General features: G+C 39.1%; 1 protein-coding gene across 5 annotated transcripts in view; it reads right to left on the reverse strand.

The window, feature by feature from the left end:
• The window catches only part of Ica1 (islet cell autoantigen 1), a 144,960-nt gene extending 127,451 nt beyond the window's left edge, over positions 1 to 17,509 (reverse strand). For 2 of the 5 annotated variants that reach the window (XM_071612628.1, XM_071612624.1), the window contains exon 1: positions 17,417 to 17,509. The gene's annotated coding sequence lies outside the window, so the exon portion shown is untranslated. The remainder of the gene's footprint in view (positions 1 to 17,416) is intronic. The other 3 variants (XM_071612615.1, XM_027952794.2, XM_071612630.1) reach the window with 2 other exon arrangements.
• Positions 17,510 to 21,333: the final 3,824 nt, after the last annotated feature.

Below are 21,333 nucleotides of genomic sequence, written 5' to 3' on the forward strand. Positions count from 1 at the left end.
GTAGGTACTGGAAAAAATGGAGAGCTCACTGCCCCAAAGGAGTGGCCTCAGGCTGCCACAGTGAGTGCTCAGCATGTGACCACTTTAGATGCTCCACAAAATCAACCCAATCCTTCTCTGTCTCAGACAGGGTCCTCAAAACCAGTACCCCTAGAAAGATTAGAAATTTCCTAGACTTTAAAAAAGTGGTTTAGGGAAATAACTTAAGGTGTTGAAATTCCAGATTTCAGGAAGGGGAGGAGGAGGGTAGAGGAGAAAGAAAGTTTAGATGTTTCTGCAATGATTGCATCCCATAATTGACCTCTGTTCCTCATGCAGGACACTCAGATATTTGGACAAGTGGCTCTGGGGATGACATTCAGCATGAGTGTGCTTTATAGCTTTGCCCTCAGTGTGGCCATGGAGGGACCACAAACTTCCAGTTCTCTCACAACACACACAGCTTGCTTGCAAGTACGCATTTCCTTTAGCTCAAGATTTTCAACAAAATTTCTCACAAAAAGAAGTTGTTCAAAACAAATGAAATTGCCATGGTTTTTCCTAAGTTTCATTTTACCATGAACTACAAGGATAGTTAATGCTTTTTGATTAATGTTTTTATTGTGATAAAAAACACTTTTCTCTCTTAATTCTTAAGTATACAGGACATTTTTTATTTGTTTGTTTTGGTTACTGGAGATTGAACCCAATGGCACTACATCCCCAGCCCCTTTTTAATTTCTAAATTTTGGAGACAGCCTCTCATTAAGTTGCAAAGGCTGGCCCCAAACTTGGGATCCTCCTGCCTCAGCCTCCCTTCATTAGGATTACAGATGCATGCCACTGCACCCTGTTCAGTATTGTTCAATATGTGAACATTGCCATACAGTGGATCTCTTGCATGACTAAAACTTTATACCCACCTAATAGCAACTCTTCAGTATCCTTTTTCCAATCCCTGGCAACTCCCTTATTACTTTCTGATTCTATGAGTTGACTACTTTGGATACTACATATAAATGGAATCATGCAGTATTTGTGCCTTTGTGATTGGTTTCTTTCACTTTGCATAACCTTCTTCAAGTTTATCCAGATCGTAACATGTGACTGGATTTCCTCCTTTGGTAAAGCTGGATGGTATTCATTGCATGGAACACATGCTGTCAGTGGTCATCTGGGCTGCTCCCCCATTTAGCTATTATAAATAATGGTGCAATGGTGATGGATGTTATATATCTCTTTAATATATCTTTCTTTTGGATATATGACCAGAAGTGGGATTGGAAGATTGGTAGTTCTATTTCCAATTTTTTGAGGGACTTCCATACAGTTTTCCATAGTGGCTGCACAATTTTACAATCCCACCAACAGCACAGGATGATGCTGTATCTCTACATCGTGTCAATGCTTATCTTCGTTTTCATGTTTTAGTGGTTTCAGTCAGGTGATAGCCTATTATGGTTTTGATTTCCCTGATGATTAGCAATATTGAGTATCTTTTCATATTTGTTGCCAATTTGTTCATTTTCTTTGGAGCAATACCTTTTGAAATCCTTTGCCCATTTAAAAACTGGATTATGTTTTTCTGTTACTGAGTTAAAGAAGTTCTCTCTGTATTCCAGATTTTAACTCCTTATTTAATATATAGTTTGCAAATATTTACTCCCATTCTGCAGGCTGCCTTTGATTTTGTCTCTGTTGATTGCTTCAAAGGAATCAACTTTATGATTATTAAAATATCTAACAATTGAAATTTTTTTATGTTAATGACAAAAATTACTGAGAAAACTGCTCACTCTACGTAGATTTCCAGGCTATTCCCAGATCATCATGGCTTGTGGCAGTTTTTACTGACATACTATTTACAAACCATTGGAATCTTCTGGAGTATTACCATGCAGATTTATGACCCCCTTCCCTTCCCTGCTGACATACAGTCTCTAGGAATGGGTCTGGGAATCCATGTTTTTGACAAAAATTACAAGTGATTTTTAAGCACATTAAAGCCTAAGAGCCATAGTTAAATGACACACAGGATGTGTCCCTTGTTTCTTCAACAAACTGCTGTATTATACGCCACTAGAGTAAGGAGTGTGGATGGCCAAGTCAGGTAAGCTCTCCAGAGCACATGTGAAGGTCTCAGGAGAAGCCAGTGCTCACATCTCTTTTTATACCTGTCCCAACTCCACATTAGAGACATTCTTAAGATAACCAGACCCAATCCATCCCATCTTGCTCTATCACTTTTCAAACCCAACACTGTCAAAATCACTACCTTAAAAATCATCATTGAGGCTGAGGTTGTGGCTCAGTGGTAGAGCACTTGCCTAGCATGTGTGAGGCACTGGGCTCAATTCTTAGCACTACATAAAAAAAAAATCAATAAAACAAAGGTCCATCAACATCTAAAAAAATTCAAAAATAATTATAATCCTAAAACACTGATTTCTGTCCAACACTTTGGTTTATCAAACATTCACTGAGCATCTAATAAATCTAGAGTAGACACTGTCTCTGGCCTCAAGGAACTTGTAATCTAGATAGCTGTGCTCTGCAGAAAAAACACTATCAACTGAATATGTAATTTTAAATGATCTCTTAGCTGTGTTCAAAAATGAATAAGAAATAGTGAAATAAATTTTAATATTTTATTTAATTCAGTATATTTAAAACATCTCAACATATAATCATTATTAAAATACTAATAATATGTTTGCATTTGTATATTTGTACCAAATCTGAAATATATTCACTCAGAGTGAATCTCAATTCAGACTTGACATGTTACATATTCAGTAGCTACAAAGGGCTAGTGTTTTAGTCAGGTTTTCGTCACTGAGACCAAAAGACCCAACAAGAACAACTTAGAGGAGGAAAAATTTTATTTTGGCTCACTGTTTCTGAGCTTCAGTCCATGGTCAGCTGACTCCATAGCTCTAAGCCAGAGGTGAGGGAGAAGAACATTGTAGTGGAAGGGAGTGGTACAGGAAAGTTGCTTAGTTTGAAAACCAGGAAGCAGAGAGCTCCATTCATCAGGGACAAAATATAAACCCCAAAGTCACACCCCCAGTGACCTCCTTCCTCCAGTCATACCCTACCTGGCTACAGTTACCACCCAGTTAATCCAGTCCAGTGGATTAATTCACCAATTAGGTTACAGTTCTCATAATCTACTTATTACACCTCTCAACATTCTTGCATTGTCTCTCACATGAGCTTTGAGGAGATACCTTGTGTCCAAAATATAATTTAGTGACTATAGTATTTAGTGAAAAGTTAGTAGTAAAGACAGATGCATAAACATAATTTCTAGAATAAGGAGACCCTGAACATTTGGAAGCAAACTATAATAAGACCTTTATGAATCTCAACATTTAATAAATTTTGCTGTTAAAATATCATTTCCCTGTAAAATGGAGTAAAGTCTATGATTAATACTTCAATTTACAATTCTACAAAGGAATCTTCCTGTTCACCCACCAGGCACTCACAAAAACGAGCCCCAAATGAATGGTGTCCTGTCTCAAGCTTCCTGAGGGCACAGAGAAGAATGCCTGAAACTGCAGCGGCTGTCTCACCTTGGCAGACAAACAAAGGAGAGCAAGGATCGTTGCTTAGGGACCATGAGCACCCGTGATGAAAGGCCGAACCCAGTAACTCAGGAGGCTTAGGCAGGAGGAGCACAAATTCAAGGCCAGCCTCAGCAACTTAGCCAGGTCCTAAGCAACTTAGTGAGACCCTGTGTCCAATGAAAAAATAAAAAGGGCTTGGATATAGCTCAGTGGTTAAAAGGCACCTGGTTCAATCCCCAGGACCAAAAGACACAAATAAAAGAAAACGCCTGAAGCAACAGTACTGACTCCGTCAGCAATACTGTCCCCTGTGAATGTCTGTGTTTCACTCTTAATCTGTCTCCTCAAGGAAGACAAAGTGGTTGCACCAATAACAACAAAGACCTGTAGAAGTCGAGGTCTAAAAGTTAAAAAATCAATGGGAAGTGAAATATCTTATTTTGATACAACCCTGGGAGGGTGGGAACACATTGGTGAGGGGCCGGCTGTGAGTCTGTGAGAGCAGTAAAGGGGGAGGGTGTCTTTCTGCTCAGGGTTGGAACCTTCTACTTACTTATGTGACACTAAAATGACCAACCTCATCCCATGAGACTTTCCAGGCTGCATCTCAATGGGGTTGCAATGTGTTCACCTCATGATCCAAGGTCAGGCTTTAAAGCCACAGCTGTTCTCAGCCACACCATCCAGCTGAGAGATCTTGCCCTGAGAGATAACTGAGAACAGGGAAGAGGGATACTGTATTCAGTTTTTGTTTTGGGGTTATGTAAACAGCGATGCCCCATTTTCCCTCTTTCTATATACTTTTTGTGCTGAGTCCTCAATTTTAGTCTCCTATGTTGATGAACAAAAGACAACAATACCTGCATCACTTGTTTTTACTTCCAGGTGCCACTTAGAAACTATTTTGGACAAACCGAACAGCTTGAATATAAGCTAAAGGTCTTCCTTATCACCCTTAAGTACAGAATGCGAAAGGAAGTCCAACTAGAGAAGTTTGGCTGCCTTAAACCTGATACTAGACTCACTCCTTGGAAATATAAGAAGGCACCTTCATTCCATATAGGTTGGCTTCAGCTGCAATGAGCACTGGTGTGGCCTCAAACCCTTACTTATGAGCTTCTTCAAGGCAATGGAATTAGCTGATGGTACCTCTGATTACACTGGAATTGTGTGAAGAATCTAAAATTCTTAAGCCAACCCTTACTCAGAGAAAAGGTAAGGTCAGTCATCATTCCCACCATATTGGTACTCTCAATCCACAAAAATATTTGCATAGACAACTGGCTTCTTCTTGAATCACATTTTCTAAGCATGGTGTATTTCTTGTGCAAGGTTTCTTGTCTAAAATTAATTGCCTTTTCAACTTTAGTAATAGAAGTTTCTCTTCCATTCAGTGAGTAGTTTTTCCATTAGTTGAACTACTAGTTAACCCTGAATCCAGAATCCCCTTTTCCTGCATCTGTACTGAGCATGTGGTAGAATCTGTTGAATTACATACGTGAACAAATGCCAAATTTGTAATTTTCCTTTCTAATTTATTCAAAGTTCCTCTTTTTCTGGATAAAAATGGATGCAACTTTGTAGCTCTCCAGTTCTGATGTACATACGGGGATTTAGTTTTATTTGGGAAGTGAACTATTTTTTTCCCCCACAAGACATGTACTTTCCAGAAGAACAGAACAGTCTTACAGTGTTGTGGGTACAAAGTTGTACATTCGAACCAACCCACAGTGAAATCACTTCTTCCCAAATACCGGTGTCACAGTGCCACATGACATTGAATCTAAGGTACAAATCTCTTTACATTTCAGCATTCCTGAAACTGAATGTAGTTTAGTACCATGTCCTTGTCAAGTATTTGGCAGTCATTTTTCTTTCTTAATGGAAAAAGGATGGTAAGACCTCCTTATATTTGATGAAATGCAGAAAAATTCTTTAAAATTAAACCTCGGTAAAATTGCACATCACCCAGCTATATGCTATTTGCATTGTAGCTGGAAAAGAGAATCTGTGCTCAAGGAATCCCCAGTATTGCCTGTGGCTGAGAATGAGTGCTACAACAGAGGAAGGTGCCTGGGGTTCCAGGGACATTGGGATTGTGGGCAGAGCTGGCTTCCTATGCAGGCTCTGAACTGTCTCTAAGAATTGGTGGTTGCCCATCAGGCAAAGGGGTGGGAGTGTGTGTGTGGAGTAAGCAGAGAGAAAGAAAGGAACAAATTCTTCCACAGCAGAGCTGCAGGTGGTGCCTGTAACCAAGCATAAGCATTAGGGCAAACACAGGCACCAGTCACAGAAAGCACTTCAGGAGGACTGGAAGTCATAATTCAGAGCCTAAAGTGAGTGAGAAACAACGGGACGAAGCCCCTTCCTCCTGAAGTAGGGAACCTGCGATCCTGCAAGGGCCAGCCAGCCTGGGAGTGCAAAGCCAGGGCTTCAAGGCTGGCTCCTATGCAGCCTCATGAATAGAAGAAATAAAGATTTATCAGAGGTCCTAGGTGACAAGGTAAAAACCAATAGAATGTCTACATGTTTCTTTTGGTGGAATATGTTGTCATCATTTTTTTTTTTTTAGATCCTGGTCACTTTCTCTTCTGTCAAGAAGGTCTTCTATAATTTCTTATGAGGTTATCTAAGTGTGTTTTGAATATAAATATTGCAATGGCTGCAGTAGAAACAATGAACAAAACTGGAACAATTTCTCCAGGCCATAATTAACTGCATTTACTATTGATTTAAAATCTTGATTCATCAGTTGGTGTCCTCATGTGATTGAAAAGAGATCCTCAGGGAAGGTAGGAAGTTCAATTAGCCTTCCATTTTTTTTTTTAAAGCTAAACATTGAAGTAATTTGATTTTGATTAGTTTTTAGGGACTTTTTTTTCCTATCAGATAGCACACAGATTTTCCTTCACATTTTGATAAGGTTCTGATTACTTGAGCGTTCCAATGGATGCTATTTCTGGTTTTGTGTCTCCTGCAAATGATTTTTGACATTTCATAAATTCATGAGTAAATGTGAAGCAGGATCATGCCTTAATTTTCTGAGTCAGCAAATCTTACAAGAGGAAAACAGAATTCTGACCTTATTCAAGGAAGCTAAATGATGGGTGAGTTTTTATTTAAGCCCTACAGATGCAAGTCACTGCTAAAATTTGCATTTACTGGGGTCTTATGATATTTTCAAAAGATCATTTTATTTACATTTCCAAGGAACGCAGGTGTTATATAAAAGCAGTAATGAAGCTTAATGATTCCCTAAAACTATTAAAATCTATTCCTAAAGTAAATATATTTATAATTTGTACTGGGGATTGAACTCAGGGACACTCAACCACTGAGCCACATCCTCAGCCCTATTTTGCATTTTTAGAGATAGAGTCTCACTGAGTTGCTTAATGTCTCATTTTTGCTGAGGCTAGCTTTGAACTTGTGATTATCTTGCCTCCTGAGTGCCTGGGATTACAGGCGTGTGCCACCGTGCTTGGCTCTAAAGTAAATATTTTTTTTTTTATTGAGATTTTTTTTTTATTGGTTGTTCAAAACATTATAAAGCTCTTGACATATCATATTTCATACATTAGATTCAAGTTGGTTATGAACTCCCAATTTTACCCCAAATACAGATTGCAGAATCACATCGGTTACACATCCACATTTTTACATAATGCCCTATTAGTAACTGTTGTATTCTGCTACCTTTCCTATCCTCTACCATCCCCCCTCCCTCCCCTCCCATCTTCTCTCTCTACCCCATCCACTGTAATTCATATCTCTCCTTGTTTATTTTCCCATTCTAATGTCTCCCAATATGTTCTTTAGTAAAAACTGATACATCTATGACCATGCCATAGATGTGTGTCTCCTCTGAGTCCCTTCACCCATTTGGCTTCTCTTTTTTCATCTTTAAAATATCAGATCAAACTAGTTGACATCTAGGATGTCCTCAGTAACCAAAACTATTTAACTGTTTTCAGAGACATTTATATCTAAGCAAAAGATTACAGATAAAGAACACATTTTCTCTTTAAAAAAATGATAATTGGAGCTTGATGTGGTGGTGCACATGCCCTAAGCAACTTAGCAAGACCATGTCTCAAGATAAAAAAATAAAAAAGATCTGGGGATGTGGCTCAGTGGTTAAGTGCCTGTGACACCAGAAAAAAAAAAAATAATAACAAGAACAAAAAAGATGAGGAAATTGGGTTCTAAAAATGGAGATAACTTGCCCAAGATCAGGTTCAAGATCAAGTCCACAAGGAGAAATGCTGAGAATGAAACACCAATGAGCCAATTAATAACCTCCTCAGCCTTTCATCTATTCCAAAAGATGGTTCTCAAAGGAAAATATCAAATATAACAGAAAATAAGGGGGGCAAGCTATTTAAAATGCTATCATCTTCAACATTAGTATTATTTTAAAATACCATATCCTTAGTAAACAAATTAAAAACAATAAACCACAAACTCAAAATGTTCAAGAAGGGTGTGGTCTAATTCTTAAACCTCTCTCCTGCATAAAGCCTTGCTTTCAAAGGATGATCCTGTGAGTATGTGTTACAACAAAAATTGTAGCAGCAATAACAAAGAGCCTGGCATTTGCACAGTAAATCTGAAGGAAATCTACAAGAGCTAATCATATAAAATGGATTAGTAGAGTAGAAACAAAGAACAAATACGTTGCCTTTGCTAAAGAAAAGAGTACTTGTTAAAAAGGAAGGAACCTGAAATTTACTGTATAAAATGTATTTACCTTTGACTTTATTCAGGTTGGTTCATGTACTTTTCAAATGCCAATTCAAATTTAGTATACAGATCTTAATCTGCATTTACTGTGGCCTTTTCTATAAAAGCTTAACCTCAAAAGGTGAAGAATGAAGGAACACCCTAGTCAGACAAGGTCTCAATCAACTTCCGGGAGAAAATACTATCCCCTTCAACTGTCAGCATAGAACATTATTAAAATGATAGAACTAAATGTTATCCTTAAATTACATTTTGATTGGGATCCAATTATGAAACTTGGAAGGTTCTTATGTTACTTTAAAAAAATGATACCAAGTATGAAATTTTTTAACGTAAATATAATGTGAGAGAAATGAATTTTACCCTGTAAGACTATGCTATCCAATATAGCAGCTGCTAGTCACATGTGGCTAGTGAGCACTTGAAATACGGCTAATCTGAATTTAGATGTGCTCAATATGTTAAACTCAGTAGATTCCAAAGACAGCAACCAAAACAAAACAAAAGATCTCATTAATAAATCTATATTTTACATTTATTTGTACTTACATAGATTATTTCTATCTCATTGATATATTTATATTTAAATTTTATAACTACATTTATATTATATTTATGTGTAAGTATAACATATAAATGTATATTATAGAATACATGTATACAAACATTATACATATTATACACTATATATGTATGTATTTTATAGTTCCTTTTCTATTTTATGTTGAAATAATATTTTTGATATAGTGAGCTAAATACAATATATTATCAAGTTAATTTCACCTGTCTTGTTTTTATACTTGAACTAAAAATATTTTACTACAACCAGAATACTATATATATCTATATCTATATCTATATCTATATCTATATCTATATCTATCTATCTATCTATCTATCTATCTATATATATATATCTGCCATTATATTTTTGTTGGACAGTCTTGGTGTGTGGCATTAGGCAAATAAGCAATTAATTAATTCTACAACTTGGGTCACAGATATTCTGTACTGGATACAGTTTCTTTACTCAGTTTTCTGCCAAATATCTGCTTATTATTCTGCCAGAGATGCCACTAAAAACATAAAATTATACATATATGTGTGTGTATATATTTATATATATTCATATATATATATATACACAAAATAGTTACACTTCATATTTTCAAAATAAGTTATTCCAGAAAGGTAGAAATCTATGAGCAAAATGTATTGTTTTTTTCTTCACATCAGATTCATATGAATGATAATTGTAGTGTATGTATTACTATAAGAGCATCAGAAGCCACAAATATAAAGTATACACATATATTTGTAGATGAAATACAGATACTTCATATATAAATAGAATAGCTACTAATCATGTAGTGAGGAGGAAGAATATGAATGTAGGGGCCATGATTTTGTAAAATTGCATGCAAGCATAATGTCAGCAATCAGAGGTAATTAGGGAGATACTGTTCTTTCTTTAAGGCTAAATTCATAATTTAAAGCCCCTTAAAGAGATGGTCAAGCTATTTTTTACAAGTCTGTGGGACCTCCTAGCTGAGACCTAGGAGAAAATTTAGAGATCAACCTCCTCTTTTCATGGATCAGGGAACTAAGGATCAAGATTCAAGGAGATTTCCAAAAGCACTGAATAGACCTCATTTCATTAGTCTTAAATTACTGAAATAAACAGACACCAGTGTGTGGTTTACAAAATGTCAATGCTGTGAGCCAGTCCTGTAAACAAACCACCATGGCTCCTTTCTCTGGAAATGGCTTGAATTCTAGCACTTTCTTTGGTTAAGTCATGGCAAGAAAAACATGTTTGAATTTGGGCTGGCTTCCTAGCAAGGAATGAAGGATAATTTCCAGGCAGGAAAGCAGGAAGACAAGTCAGCAGCAAAGAGAAGCAGATAGAAATGAAAAACTCTCCATATACCCCCAGCTATCAGAGTCACCCTTGCCTCTGTTGGGCCATCTAGTTGGTGTTATTTAAGAACTAATAAAGGTTCCTTTCTCCAGGTTCTCTCTACTTTCTCACAGAATTAGTTTATCAGATTAAATAGTAAAGCCCAGTGCTTATAAGGCAAAAGATTGTTTCGATGAGGATCAGGAAAGACAGGAGTCACTGGGTATATGCCAGGTAGGGCAGGCCTAGGTAGAATAAGCAGGAAGTTGCATGAAGGCACCAAGCTCCAGGTCAAGATAGCAAAGAGAAAAGCAAGAAGAAAGAAGCAGAAAGTGGGCATTCTTCAAAATGATGTCAGTGTTGTGGAGAACAGCACAGAGCAGACAGTACTGATGAGAAGACCCTTAACTCCTGGTCTTTAGGGAGCAGCCGGTGGAATAACGTTCTTCAGATGGATGAAGGAATTTTTACACATTCTGGAATCCATTGCTTGAGCACTGTGCTGGGCACCTTCTTTCAAAGCTTCTGATCCTGGGTCACCACTGCTCACATCTTTGGAACTATCCAGCACCAGGGCCACTGACTTTCCCTTTCTTCTCTCTGGGAAGAACAAGGCCCATCCTCTTGCCCTTCCCCAAGGTAGGCCATCTATTAATCCTGTTTCAAGTCCATCGGTCTCCCCTGATTTCTGACCTCAGCACACATTTGTTGACCTCTTTTCCCCTCTGGTTACCACCTTCCTCCTTTTCTTCACAGTCAGAGTTGTTCAAAGTCTAGTTCCTTTCTCCACCATACCGGAGACAGTCTTTCACTATAGGTCAAACTCAATCCTCATCTCACTTGACCTTTGACTATGTTTTCTTCCATTCTCAAAATCTCCCCCTTCCTTGATTTCTCAAGAAACACTCTCTAAAATTTGATTTTCATTGTTAGTTTGTCTTCCTCTGCATCTACGTTGCATATATCCGTGATCCATAAGGTTTCAGTCTTGGCTTCCTTTTAAGACACTTTACTTGCTCTTTCTAGGTGCTTTGTACCCTTCCACACTTCAACTACAGCTATATGCCAATATCTTCCAAAATTAAACACCTCTCCAGAGGACCACATCCAACTCTCCATCTCTTGACTATAATCTTCACCTGGATATTCCACAGGCACTTCAAATTTGGCACATCTAAAATTAACTACTCTCTTCCCATCTCCACCTTGGAGTCATTCTTCTGGTAACCCCTATGTTAACTGCTACCACTAAATCCACTGAATGCCTAAGTAGAGAACTTGATTTCTCTCTCATCTCTTGCAGCCAGTCCTCTGCATCCTTCCTCCTAAAAGTAATGAAGTTCCTCTTCTTTTTGTTTTCACAGGGAGGCCTTAGTCTAGACCTTCAAGGCAATACTATCCCTGTATCTGCCCACTCCAATCTTTTATACTAAGTTTGCAATATTACTGTGAAATGCAAATCTAATCACACTGCTTTCCAACTCCAAATGCTTTAATTGCTTTCTCTTGCCACTAGAGAAATTCTGAATTTCTTGGCAAAAAACCCAAGCTATCTCATATTCTGGTTCTTTTCTTCCTGTTTTACTCTACCTCACAAGGATCTGTTCCTTCCAGTCATTGCAGACAGCTAGAGCTTCCCTGAATAAACTCTTCTATTTCATGGCTTTGAGAGAATTTTTTCCACTTGGAAAGCCCTCCCCTTTTCTGTCCAGTGGACCAATTTACAACTTTCTTCAAGACTCTCCCTAAATATCACCTCCTCAGTGAAGCCTTCTCAACCCAGTATGGGCCCTCTGTCCCTTCTCTGCCAGGGGTCTTCCCCTGGAGAATTGACTACACCATGCTGGGTGTACCACTTCCCTTCTGTGACCCTCCTGCAATGGGCTTATTACATCCACATCTTGTTGGACATCATAGGTCCTTTAAGAGCAGGGATCCTTAAAGTTCATCCTTCACCTCTTTAACAGCAAGCACAACACCTGAATCATAGTAAGAATTTAGTAAACACATGCTGCATAAGGGTCTATGCGTGTGGGCTACCATTTACTGAGGCTTTACATGAGTAAAGCACTTAACACGAATATTTCATTTCCACAACACTATTGAGGGGATAGTGGCCCACTTTACAAGTGACAAAAAAAGAAAAAGAAAAAGAAAAACTTAGAAAGATGAAGCAATCTGCCCAAAGTCAAGAACTATTAAACTCAAGTCTGCTTTCAATCCCTGTGCTCCTGTTTTTAACTACTCTATTCTACTCCTGGATGAAAGGAATTGGGTTAAAGGGGTGTTTCTATAAAACAATCTCACCGAATCACAGACTCAGGTGCTGTGTTAGTCCCAAGTCTGCTGCCACCATGGTGCTACCATGCACAAAAAAACTGCAATTGCTGATGGACATAAAGAGATAGAGGCACCATTTATCAAAGGTAGCACCTTGCTCTCTGATTAAGGGTGCCCTATCCTGGAAACATCAAGCAGAAAGCTGGACTTCCTCTAAGTACTATAATTTCAGACACTGGTGCCCATGCCCTATTCTGTGAATACAGAATTGGGAGTAAGTGATGGTAATAATGGTAGTGATGATAATAATGGAAAGGATTTTGATATGCTGTTCTTGAAAAGTAGTTAAAGCACTTTAGAGTTGCTCCTGGTATAATACTCTTACCACCTAGAAGTAGAGGACCATTCTGCTTTGGACTCTCAGGAGTCACAATTAAACATTTTAATCTATTTATTCAGTTATCTATCTCTGAACACATAGACTTTGTATTTTCCACTCCACAGTACTGTATTATATTCAGTTGTCTTTTTCAATCATCCTTGTTTAATTTCATGTATTTTCTGCTAAATTTGTTCTAAACTTGACCCCTGCAATGATCTCTAATTCTAATGCCCTTTTAATATCAGTCCTCTATTTTCTACTGATACCTCCACCTCCATAACTATCCTGCACATAATTGAAATCTGTTCTGTGTTTACACTGATTAATGCATTTAATCCTCTCAGCTCACAGATGATCAAACTTATTCAGGGCCATTCAGCAAATAGAGGACAAACATGCATATCAGGGTCCAGAAAAAGGACTATCTGCCAGCATTCTCTCCCTTACCTCTGTGCCTTTTGTACATGGATTTTCTGTTTAGACTCTCCCACTATCCTCAGTCCTATCCACCTGCTGAATTCCTATTGGTCCCCCAACATTCAAGGGTAACTTCCTTCATGACCCCTCTCAGGTTTCCTCTTCCCTTTCTTCTGCCTGGATGGAGTACCTGTTCCATGAGTTTCATCACTCCTTGTGCCTCTCTTGATTCCCTCACTGCTTTTGCTGAATGGTAATTGTCATCTGGCTCCGCTTTCTCCTTTACTAGGATGCAATTTCCTCCAGATCATGGTAGGATATGGGTCTGGTGTTGAGATTCCCAGCATTTAGCACAGTGCATGGTACATGGTATGTATACAACAAATATTTATTGAACACTGAGCAAATGACCCAATTCTCTGATTTGGTCAAAGGCCTCATGAATGATGTCACCTGCCTTAACTGGGGGGGGGGGGGGGGGCGGGGAGACAGTATTCTCATCATGTGCAATGCAATGTAGGACATCCTTTTCTCAGCTTTTTTGTGAACTCATTGTTTCTCACCAGGTTTACAAAGGGACAGTAGTTAACAATAATCAGGGAATGGCCACTTCTCAGACACTGAGGTATATGTTCACCCATACCACTTCTTATCTTCACAACATTGCCATGTTGACACCATTCCCTTTTTATAATGAAGCTCAAAATCAGTTATCTTAAGTAATTTGGCTACAGTCATATGGAAAGAAGGCTTTGTATTAAAAGTATGCACAAAGTGCTCTATCATGTACAGTCATCCCTTACCTCCAGAGATTCATTGGCATTTGTGAAAATTACTTACAGACCCAAAATAAACAACAACAAAAACAACAAAACCCAAGTTAATCTGGATTCTGGAATAGTGAAATCATGGTCAACTAGGATTTACAGGGGTTCCAAGGCACTCTTACCACATGCATTGTCCAAGGCAAATCATGCCTATAATCTTAATTTTCTTATCATATAGGTAAAACTGTAGTACCTGCTTAACTCGAAGGGAATTGTGTACCAAATCATGTCTGTCAAAATGCTTGTCAAAGAGGAGAAAAGATGCACAATTTGGAGCACTGTGCTGGATAGTTCGGTGCAGTATTTCTCAAATAAGAGAGAGAAGATCTTGAGCAACATAACTACTTGAGATGTTAAGGGTAGATGGGGAAGCCAGGCTAAGAATCCACATTAAGTCCTCAAATGACTCTTTGAACACTAAACTTGAGAAATATCTTGTGAAAATGGCAACATTTTCACATGGGAATCTTATTAAAATGTAGATTTGAATTCAGTGGGTCTGAAGGGAAGGGTTGAACAGACCAAGATTCTGCATTTTTAATATGCTCCCAGAGAAAGCTTGCTGCTGATCCACAAACCACATATTATTTGAGTCTTATTTACTATGCAAAGTATATATATATATATACACACACACACACACATATACATACATGTTATATACATATACAGTGTTATATATATATATTGCATATATTGTATATGTGTGTATATACACATATATATGTACACATATAATGCCTAATAGTCACCCTAATTCCAAAAGGTATATATTCTTGTTCTATAGATAAGAAAATAGTGATTTAGAGAGCTTAAGTAACTTGCTGAAAGCCACATGGCTAGTTAGATGCTGTAACTGAGGTTCCAATCCTGCTCCAATTGGCACGCAAAGACTGTATGTTCTCTGTACTACTTCATGGTGCTAGATAAGACTATAATATAAAAACATAATTGCTTGAGAGCCTAGAAAATATGGAGGGAAAATGTTTCTCCTCTATCAGTTCTTGGGTTTAAGGCTCAGCTGAGGCAGATTCTGTATGGAGGTGAGGTGGGGATAAGGCTCATTAATTAGTAATGCTACCCAAACATTTCAATACCATCCTTGACCACAGGTCCTCTAAATCTAGTATTGCAGATGGAATTAAAAGGACAATAGTGACCAGTAAGGTTATAATAAGTGCTATTACATTCTCTCAGGCTTCTAGCTTCCAAGTTCAACCATGCTAAAGGAAAAATTCTTCCTGATTCTTGTGGTTTATCAACTTCCCCACCCTCTCTTATATAAGATTTCTGTAATCGTAGAGTTCACACCAAACCCAGGTTTGCATTACCTCCTATCACAGTTGATACACCTGTCTACTTCTGATAAAACTGCTTACATTTGAAAGATGTTCTATTTAGTCAAATACCTTGAAAATGCAGCAATGTTCGAGGGTGTTTTTAGAGTAACAAAATTTTCTGCTATTTCCCATAAGGTTGATGTGGAGAGAGGGGCACAGCAATAAAGATGCTCAGAGAACACTGTCAGTACTCAAGTGTATGAAAAAGACAGAAAATGTCTATAAAATAAACCACTCAGGCAATTACCAACCAGTGTATTTAGCATTCAACAATCTTTGGGCAGAAGAGCTAGGGTGAATCTTTTAACCTCTGGTCTCTCCACTACTACAATTAGCATTCTGGAGTTTAACTGCTATGTTTCCTAAAGATGCACCATTAATAACAAAACAACTGTTTGCCTATATAGTTTAAAAAGATACAATTAGAAAGCAACATCTCCTGCAATTTAAAAAAAAAAGTATTTGTCTAAAAGCAAACAGTGATATTTGAACTATTAAGGATTTTGTCCTATTGTATTCTCTACAAAGCGTGTTTCAAAAATAAAGACTAAAATCCTTGGTTTGAAAACTTATTAAAAAGCAATGTTAGAATGTGTGTGCATGTATGCGTGTGTGTGTGTGTGTGTGTGTGTGTGTGTGAATGTGTGCATGTGTGTTAAACGGAAGGTAAGAAACTTGAGTCTTGGGGCATTCATTTCAAACTAATAAGCATTTGCAACTTCACTCCTCACCTCTACAAACAGTTCAGATTTCAGATCTAAACCAAAGGGCCACAGAAAACAATTTGAGATTTTTTTTTTTTTTTCTGGAGAGACTTTGCTGAAATGTACATACGTGGACATGTTTGCAATGAATCATAATTTATAGGGCCTAAATGGCCAATTAATGCCATATGACTTTCTTCCTCCATTCTGCATCATTGTCAAACCAGTTGGTGATGTATTTTTCCAGGGCCTGATAATTTTATACAGTTACCAATTCTCAGTTACTAAGGCTGCCACTCAGGCCCATGGACAAAACGCTTTCTTTGGTGCTGATTTTTAAAATGCAATCTAAAAGCACAGAACATGATTCTCTTTCTAAACCTTAATTTTCCCCAACCATATAATACCTTTCGCCAGCCTATGGACACCGTACTTTAAAGACCCCCAAAGAGAAGTTGAGGGGCTTTGGGGCACTCCAAGTAGACAGTGGGAAAGGTTCATGAAGAGCTGCTTTAGGGAAAGGCAGACATAACAGGATGTGTTCCTTTCTAGAGGAAGCAGGAGCTGTAATTGCCGCGGTGCAGGAAAGGCGGAGTCAGCAGCACCCAAAGGAAACCGGCGCGCTAGCGTTTGCAGGAACTTGGCCTCATCAGGGACGCTTGCCCCTGACTGGTACAAGACTGGCAAGCACCTCGCCCGCTAGGAACCAGGCTCAGGCCTCCTGGCACTAGTGGTTATAAAAAGGTACCCATCTGCTACCCCTGCCAAAGACCGGCAATAGGGCGAAGAGATAAAGCAAACATCAGGCACCAAGGCAGGTGAACTTGTCAACAAGTCAGCCCTGGAAGCAAGTCTCTGCCCAGAAAGGACCTCGGGATCCTAGGGCCGAAGTCTCTCAGAGGGCGAGGCTCGGCACGGGAGGGTGAGGTGGACTGACGCGGGTGCGGGTGCAGGTGCTCCCAGAGCCGGGGCCAGTACGAGATGGGGCCGGAGCGCTCCGGCTCTCCGGGGGCTGACGCACGCTCTCAGGGTGCGCGCATCCTCCACACCTTCCCAGGCCAGAGAGAGCAGGCGGGGGAGGGGAAGGAGCTCCTGCGGTTCCCGCAAGGAGATCAGGGGCCGCAGGAGTGACCCGCCTGTCACCCGCCGCCCGCAGAGGCCAGAGGAGGCAACCCCGGCTGGCGCCCCCGATCACCCCGGGTGCCGGGCGTTTCCCGCTGCAGCATGCAGCCCGCCCGGCGCGCCCCCGCCTCGGCCCCGGAGGGCAGGTACCTCGGAGCCCTGGCCCCCAGGAGCCTCCCGGCCGCGATCGGAGTGTCCCTCTAGATCCCACATCCGACGTCAGCGTCAGCAGAAGGCGAGGGAAGGGGCGGGGGAGCGCAGGAACCGGCCCTTCCTGCAGCGGCGACCGCCAGCCGGAATAGCAGCCGGCGGAGCCCGTGTGCGCGCCGCAGCGCAGCGCAGCGGCCGGGGGGAGCCGGCGCCCTCCCTTCTCCGCCCGCCGCCACGGCCCCTCCACTCCTCCCCTTTTGGGGACCGCAGCGGGTCAACCCCTTTCAGCAAGACCCCGGGACCTGGTGTATGAAGGGCGCGATGATCTCACCTTGTTTGGGGTGGGTCGGGGGTTAGGGAGTAAATCTCCCTCTTTTTACTCCCTGGGGTCTTTCCTTGACCCCCCCATCTCCTGGGGTATCCCCCCTGCTCGGATCTGCTGTCCTGAGTGTCACCGCCTCTGCTCTCCCGCAGGTGTTCCACGTGTCCATAGCATTTGCGTCACAATGACCTGGCTACAGGTGGGAGCTAAGCGGACGAACGCCCTAGGGTTCTCCCGGTGTGGTGTGTAGTGCGTGGGACTTGCTTCTACATTAGATTTTGGTGGTTTTAGGGGACAGGAGATTTCATGACTTCGGTGTCAAGAAAGTTAGAGGCCAGAACCTGGAAACCAAGTTTTGGCTTAAAGGAAAAAAGGTCGTGTTCAAAAATTACTGTGTATGTATACATATTTTTAAAATATCCATATATCCTATTTATTTTATACTTATTACTTACACTTATGGACTTCTTCTCTTATCCTTTGTCATATGGAAAGAACCAAATAATTTTTTTTTCTGAAATACTTTACAGATCTAAGGAAGAAAAAGTGTTGGAACAGGTGTTTCTTAACATCTGTGCTGAAATGAAACCCCAATGACCATCTGGGTTATGTTATGTATTTTTTAATAAGTTTATTGAACAGTCACTGATGGAAACAATTTAGGAGGATGGAATAAAATATAGGTATTGGGAAATGATGCAAACAAATTCGAAATCCACAGCTAATATGAGGTGCTGCTCCCTGTGTGCCAGGAATATGTTGTATAGTTTACATTTAATCCTTAGAGCAACCAAATATTGTAGGTAATGTTATTGTCCCATTTTACAGATGAAGATACTTCCCAGAATGCTGTAGAGTATTAATAAGGGTTTTAACCCACTTAATCTCAAAATAGAATGGAGTTGAAAAAGAAAGAGATTATTATTTTTTAACCGAATGAAAGGCTTTTTCTAACATTGTGGGTACTCAATAAATTGATGAATATATTTACCAGTTAATTGAAGCATTGAGAAAGGAATAAGACCTCCAGGAAGGTCTTTTTTTCTTTTTTCAATTCTATAATGTTCTTTTTCGTACGAATACTGATTTGCCAGTCATATGAAAATGTATTAGAAACTCTATATATCAAAAGTTAGCTCTGAGGCAGATATTTACATTTGTTATGAGAGAGTCAGTCCAATAGCAGATTGCTTGAACATGCAACATGTCCTTAAAATGCAGATAATTGGAGCACAGACATTGGGGGAAGCGAGAAAGGCTGCTGATTTATAAAATTACTTAGGGTTTTTTTTTTAATATTTTTTAGTTGTAGTTGGACACAATACCTTTATTTTACTTATTTTTATGTGACACTGAGGCTTGAACTCAGTGACCTGCACATGCTAGGTGAGCACTCTACCACTGAGCTACTCCAGCCCCTATTTTAATTTTTTTCCCCTTCTGAAGATCAGGGTAGAAATCTTGGCTATGAGTCCAACAACCTGTCACAGATACTAAAAATGGCTTCAAAGGTAAGATAAAAGTGAACAAATATGCAATACAAGCACTATCTAGTCAACATGACACGAAATTTCCCTGAGTTCTCAGAGAATTTAAGAGAAAACGCCAAGTGACTTTTCATCAGTCTTAATCTTGTGCTAATACTTAGGAAAATATTGAGGAAGAAATAATAAAGTTTTGCTATTTTACTTCATCACAGTGAGTGCTTGTCTGTCCCTTAAAAAAATTCACTCCATCTACAACACTTGGTTTTTGTATATCAAATTGTTTCCATCTTACAGAGAACCCACAGGTTGCTAGTGAGAATTTAAACTAATTTCTAAGAAGAATGGTCATTGAATAACACAAGCTGATATTAGGAAAGAAATAAAGTACAGTTTCCAGAGTGCAACAGGATGAGAAAGAAAGTTTCCCAATGGCGGGGGTTGGGAGGTAATCCTTACATGTTAGACTCAATAAATTTTCTTATGAGTGTCCCAATCCAAGATGTGCTAATAAGACTGCATGACTTAGGAATAGTAGTGGGCTACAATTAACAGACCCAGGATAGCAGTGGATTAAATGAGACAGAAATTTATTTTCTCTCACTTAAAAGAAATTGGAGGGTGGGCAGCCTAGCGCTGGTATGATCCCCACAATGGTGTCAGAGTGTTACCCTCCTTTCTCTCGTTCTAGTCCACCACCCTTAGCAAAGCAGTACTGTTTCAAGGTAAATCCAGGTGAAGATGTGGAGAAATCAGGACCCTCACACACTTCTGGTGAGAATGAAAATGGTTCATACACTTCAGAAAACAGTTTGGCCCTTTCTCAAACCATTCAACATAGAATTGCCATGTGACCCAGCAGTTCTACTCCTAGATCTATACTCAAGAGAAATAAAAGCCCAGGTCCATGTGATCATCTACAGCAGCAGCATTCAAAAATAGAAGGTTGAGACAATCCAACTGACCATCAGTGGGCAAATGAATAAACAAAATGCAATATGATCATATAATAGAATGTTATTTGGCCATGAAAAGGAACAAAGTATTGATATATGCTGCAACTTTTATGAACCCTGAAAACTTTGTTGAGTGAAAGAAGTCATTCACAAAAGGCCATGTATTCTATTATTCCATTCATATGAAAGTCCAGAATAGGGAAATCTATAGAAACAGAAAGCACATTGGTGACCTTTTAGGGCTAGAATATTGGAGGGTATGGAATGAGAGCTGAAGGGTGTGGAGTTTCTTTTAGAGATAATGAACTGTTCTGAAATTAATTGCTGTGATGCATTCACATATGTGCAAACATTCTAAAAACCACTGAATTGTGCCTTTTACAATTAATTTTGAATTGTACAGTATATGAATCTTACCTCAGTAAAGATATTGAAAAAGAAGTTTAAATTTTTCTTTTCATAAATTGTTTTATTTAAACTCCACATACACAAAGTACATGCAATATCTTTCCCAGGAATAGATATAGGGTAAGAAACATACACATACAGAGCAAAATGTGAATTATTCACAGATCTAAGAATGTTGTATAAATTCTATTTACACTAAGAAGCTAAATATGAATAAACTGGACAAAAAGAAAAGGGACCACTGTTTATGGAAGAAAGAACTATCCCATGTTCATGCCCTGGATACCTCTTGATGGTATAAAGAACTTCCTGTTACACAAATATTTTGCAAGTATCATTTAGTCTTATACCATCTCAGTCTTCATAACTATTCCTGTTTTAATGAAGGAAGAAGCACCAAGCCTTTTAGAAATTAGACTTAATAACAAGGGAGTGAAATGATACTTTGTTGTGAGAAACTAATACTGATGGAAGATACTCTTGGAGGTAAAACAAACACAGCTAATTCCCCACTCTAACCCCAAATCCACACCTACAATAAAAACCAAAAAGGAAAGAAGTTTTTTAAAAAAGCAAGATAAAAGTGAAAAAAAGTTTTTGGCATCAAAGCTCCAAATTTCTACCTTAATTTTTAAAAAGAACATTAATTTAGGAGACTTTTTCAAATCAATGTGCTTTATTTTACATGAACAATTTAGTCATAAAAACAGTTCACATAGAAAATTAGTTTCTCAGGAGAGATGTTTC

Source organism: Marmota flaviventris, chromosome 1 (assembly GCF_047511675.1).
Source record: "Marmota flaviventris isolate mMarFla1 chromosome 1, mMarFla1.hap1, whole genome shotgun sequence".
Lineage (NCBI taxonomy): Eukaryota > Metazoa > Chordata > Mammalia > Rodentia > Sciuridae > Marmota > Marmota flaviventris.